Source organism: Octodon degus, unplaced genomic scaffold, assembly GCF_000260255.1.
Source record: "Octodon degus isolate 3935 unplaced genomic scaffold, OctDeg1.0 scaffold00279, whole genome shotgun sequence".
In the NCBI taxonomy this organism is placed as follows: domain Eukaryota; kingdom Metazoa; phylum Chordata; class Mammalia; order Rodentia; family Octodontidae; genus Octodon; species Octodon degus.
The window spans coordinates 1514942-1520320 of record NW_004524855.1 but is presented as its reverse complement, the minus strand read 5'-3'; positions in this window follow the sequence as shown (position 1 = coordinate 1520320).

The following is a 5379-nucleotide window of genomic DNA, read 5'->3' as shown; positions in this document are numbered from 1 at the left end:
CTGGCTTTAGACTCATTTTGTAGCTCAGACTGGCTTCAAACTCAGTGGTCCTCCTGCCTCAGCCTCTCTAGTATGGGGATTACAGGTGTGCACCACCACACCCAGCTCATCCCAACCGTTTTGTATTTTGAAACACAGTCTTGCTGAATTGCCCCAGCAGGCCTGGGACTTTTGACCCTCCTGCTTCAGCCTCCCAGAAAGCTGGGGTGGCAGGTGTGGGCTTGGCACTAGGCTTGGCAGGGTCACCTGGCAAGGCTAGGCCCAGGACACGGTGCAGGGCCTGGTGTCCACCTGCCTGTGGTCGGGGTCCTGCCCTTCCTGCACCCAGCATACCATGCAAGGTGCCCTTTGCCTCCCCCCTTCCTGTCCTTGGTCTTGCCTCCCCCCACCACCCTGGGCACACACAGGAGCAGCATCTTCCCCACATCAGCACTGTCCTAGAAGACAACTGAGAGATGCCAGGCCTGCCACACTCACCCTAAGCACAGCCAAGCCCTCAGCATCCCTCTCGGGCCCTCCCTCCGACTGCATGAGGACGGCAGGAAATGGACAGCTGTGCGTGTTGCTCACTGCCCCACGTGCACCGGCAGTAAGGCCAGGTTCACAGAAAAGCCGCTGGCAGGCTAAAGCGGAGCCCACCTCCGGGGCCTTCTGCTCTCACCCTCTCCGTGAGGAAATCTACTTCCTGGTGTGGGGCTTGGTCTCTGACGCCGCGATGGCCTCCCCCCACACTCCCCTATGACCAGGAACTGGATGCCGTGACCTGACACCTGTGCACACGCCCACCCCAAGTGCCCACCCGCCTGCCTCCCTGTGCTTCCCTCCCAGCCTCCGTCCTCCCAGTTCTCTGCAGTCAGCGCCTCTCTGCTACTCAGAGCTCCCCTGGCCCAAAGATAATGTGACACCCTGGACAGCGGCCTTTGTCCTTTCCTGCAGTGTCCAGAGCTCTTGTCCCGTGACACTTCGTGGCCCCAAGATTCAGTGCAGCGCTGTGACCTGTAGCCCAGGGAACCTGCACAGTGGTCACATCACGCCCAACCAGCACTGACCACAGGTCCCCTGCTCACCGCCACAGGGGCCAGTGATGCTGCAGATGGCAGAGTCCCCAGACAAGCGTGCTGGGTGATGGCAGGAGCAGAAACCACGTTGGTGCCATGGGGAGCCGTACTGGCCGACACAGTGCCCCCAAGGCCGCAGCCCTGAGAGGGCCCTGCGCCAGGAGGGAGGCCCCAGGGAGGGCTGGCTCCTGCCCAGCTCCAAGGCCTGTGTCACCCAGGGCGCCTGAGCAAGGAGAGCCTTCTGCCAGGGCCTTGAAGCAAAGCCCACCGCATTCCCTCTCTGCTCGAGGCCTGGTCGCTGCGGACACCCAGCGAGGCTGGGGGCGGAGGGGGAGTCCGCATGTGCTGCCTCGGTCTTATCCTTGGGCTCTCGGGGACAGCACGCCAAGCACTGCCTGGGCCCCGCTGACCGCCGCCGGGTTCCAGCTGCCAGGCGGCAGGGTCTGTACTACCACCGGTGCCTGCAACCTCCTGTGGGGGGCAAAGGAGGACGCAGACCCTGCTGGCGAGGGCACGGCCACCTCCAGGGCCCAGGGTGACAGAAAGATCAGATGAAAGCGTTTACTTCCCTGCTTCCTATCTGGGTGCCGGGGCTCCGCCCAGGACTAGCAAACCCAGAGCCCCGCTGGCAGCAGTCCCCAGGGTGTGCCACCAGTGGGCCCATGCACCCAGTCTACCTGCCCCGGGCCACACGTAGCCCCAGTGGGCATCGGGAGGACCCGTCAGTCTGTGGCTCAGGTGCCCTGGGGGAGTTCGGAGGCAGGGCCTGAGGTCGGGAGCTGCACCCTCTAGAGCCTGGCCCAGTCCTCATCCAGGCCCAAGAAGCTTGTATTTATTTATAATAATCCCATGGAAAGGTTGTTGGAATTTTAGTGAGTTGACTCCAATCTACCACACCCAGGGCAACCCATGGCAAGAATAAAGACACTAAAAGGGCCGGGGACATGCTCGCTTCGGCAGCACATATACTAAAATTGGAACGATAAAAGGGCCGGGGAGGGGCTGGTGAGATGGCTCAGTGGTCTAAAGCACCTACTTAGAACAAGCTTAGCAAAGCACATGGACCACGGTTCAATCCCCCAGCCCCACATGCCAGCCAGCTGCGCCCCCTGGTGGGCTGAGCTGGCCACACACACACACACACACACACACACACAAATTAAAATTAAAATTTAAAAAAAAAAAAGGCCGGGGAGATGGCTCAGTGGAATAAGTGCTTCCCTGGCAAGCGCAAGGCCCTGAGTTCAATCCCCGGTTCTGCAAAAAAAAAAAAAAAGAATAGAGACGGTGTGCGGGAGTACTGCGCGTGGACAACTGAGTCACGCTTGGGCTTCACGCTGCAGCTTTGATCGTAGTCTTTCAAGCCCCAGAGAGCCACGTTTCTACCTCCTCACCAGCTCAGCCAAAATGGGGACACTGCTCCTGGGGACACTGCTCCTGCCTCAGGCAGAGTCGCCCCAGCGGCCCTCCACAGTGTCCCAGAGTACAAGGAGGCCTGGACAGAGGTGGTGGCCACTTGCTTGGTGACCAAGGAGTCTGCTGTCCCAGACCCTGCCCCTCAGGGCCTGCTCCGCTGCTCCGCTGCTTCGCTGGGTGTGAGCCGCCCTAGCCCCATGGGACTTGCATCAGGCTCAGGGTCCAGGGTCCAGCATGGCCTCCTGGAGAGGTAATCAGGTCCAGGGATCCCACTTCTACTTAGCGGGTGACCACACGGGTGGGGGGGAGGTCCTTGGGAGTGGTTGGCTGCCATGGAAACAGTTCCTAAGCACCCGACTCCCACTTCCTCCTGCAGCCAGTGTGGGGCCTCTTGGGAGCTGGGCAGAAGCTGGCCTGAGCCGGTGGAGAGCAGCTGGGCAGCTGGAGAGCCAGCTCCAGGGACTGCACTCGGCTGTCCTGCGATGCCAGACCTGCAGACCCCAGGAGGGATGGAAAGAACCCCCGCTCAGCCCAAGTACTGGCGTGGGCGAACCCCACGCATTCCCTGAATTCCTCACTCCCAGCTCCCAAGCCTCCTGGTGACAGGCTAGGACCCCACCTTCCCACTCCCTGCCTGCTCAGGGCAGCTTACTGCCGGCTCCGAGGAGCAGCCTGCGCTTGCTCCGGCACCGCAGTGTGCCAGGCTGAGTGTGCACAGAGGTGTGCTGGCACAGGGAGGCCAGACGGGTGCCACGCCGCTGCCACTGTGGGCTGGAGGACATCGTGCGCTCTCCCTGTGGGACATGCTGAGGTGCCCCTGAGGGCTCCTGGGGGAGCTGTGGGTCTCCCCCAGGAGCTCGGTCGGAGGAGAAGCCCCGCCCTGAGGAGAGGGCAGCAAGGGACCCCATAACAGGGAGGGGCAGGGTGCTGCTCCAGAGGCTGTCCCAGCCCTGCACACAGGCCGCTGATGCCCAGGCCGCTGATGCCAGGCCTCTGATGCCCAGGCCTCAGCGCCTCCCTTGTGGCATCACTAGGAAAAGCTACCTCAAAACGGAGTGTTTGCAGCATACCCCCCACCCCAGCCAGTTTTTCTTCTTGAGACAGGATCTCACTATGCAACTCAGGCTGGCCTTGAATTCGTGGGGATTCTACTGTCTCAGCCTCCTGAGTGCTGGGATAATAGGTGGGTACCACCATGCCTGGCCAAAACTTTCAAACCTAACATAAAAATCAGTAGCACTGTGAATCCCATGCTCCATCAATGGACACCAAAAACTTCAATGTTGAGCAAATCTGTCTTTTCTTTTCATACTTCCTATTCAAGGTTTATTGTCCATTTCTTTATGCATTTTGGCAGCAATATTCTTTGGGTGGACATCTTTTCCTTCATCACACGTCCCCAGGATGTGACAGAGGTTGTCTGGAAGCTCTTCAACTCCATGCGGACCAACCTGTCCCTGCTAACCCCTGTGACCCTGGCCAGCTATGAACAGCCCAGGACTGCCCAAAGGACCTGGAGTCCTGCGTCCCCAGACTCCTGCACAGGGGGTGGGGTGGAGCTCAGGGTGTCCCGCGCAGGACCCCAGAGCCCCCGCCAGGAGGCCAGGGAGGCTCATGGAGCAGAGATGGCCACTGCAGCTCTCTTTATAACTACAAAACCGGACGCAGCCACGATGCTCTGTAGGAGAGCTGCGGATGAGCTGTGGTGTGCAGACGCTGGTGCGGGACCCTGCAGTGAGTGGTGAGCTCAAGACCAACCTCGCTGTACAGCCAGACCCTGTCTCAGAAACCCCAAACAAAATGAAGTCCCTGCCGTAAGGGCAGGGTGTGGGATCACTCCTGCGTGCCTCCGGGGGCCAGGCTTGGCTCCTGTCTTTGGCTCTACCTCTGAATGTTCCAGTTAGATCAGAGCACACAGTTCCTGGTTGTTCAGCTTGTGCTGACGACGCTGAGGTCGATGCATGGGTCCCAACGCCATCAACAGAACATGAAGAAGAGACTCATGCACCCTGAATCTCCCTCTGCCATCTCAGGTCTCCCCCAGAACCCAGGTCTGTCCTGAGCGGCTTGGCAGTGAGCCTGCTCCTCCTCTGCTCTCCTTCTGGCAGAATCACTGGCTTCCTCACGGATAAGGACTCCTTTTCCTGGGCTCCCGCAGAGCCGGAAGTGTTGCTTTGCAGAGGGGTGCCCCCCTTTCTCAGCAATCACAGCAGGGGCCTGGTCCCCTACACGACCCACTGACACATCTAGGTAGCACACTGCCACGCAGGCTGCCATGCATGCGGAGTGATGGGTGCTGTCCCTGCTGGCCACAGGGCTCCTGCTGTGGGTTCCCAGCCCTCAAAAACAATGACTAATTGGTGCAAACTTATGCCTGCAATTCAGGCTTTAAGATTAGGTTATGTGGGAGACGGCGAGATAGCTCAGCAGACTAAAGTGCCTGCTTAGGCAAGTGCAAGGACTGCAGTTTGATTCCCGGCACCACATGCCACACCAGCCGCGCCCCCAGGGTGGGCTGAGCCGGCCACAGTGTAGGTGTCAGGGCACACACCTGTAATTCCAGCACTGGGGCGGCTGAAAACGGGAGGATCCTACAAGTCTGAGCTGTATAGTGAGACCCTATAACAACCAAACATATTTTTTAAAAACTAGATTATGGCCACAAGTGGGTACAGGCACAGAGAGGCTGAGGCAGAAAGATCACAAGTTCAAGGCCAAGGGGCCGGGGAGATGGCTCAGTAGAATAAGCACTTCCCTGGCAAGCGCAAGAGTCTGAGTTCAATCCCTGGTTCCGCAAAAAAAAAAAAAGTTCACGGCCAAGAGCTGGGGAGATGGCTCAGTAGAATAAGCGCTTGCCTGGCAAGCGCAAGGTCCTGAATTCAATCCCCGGTAACCCCCACCACCA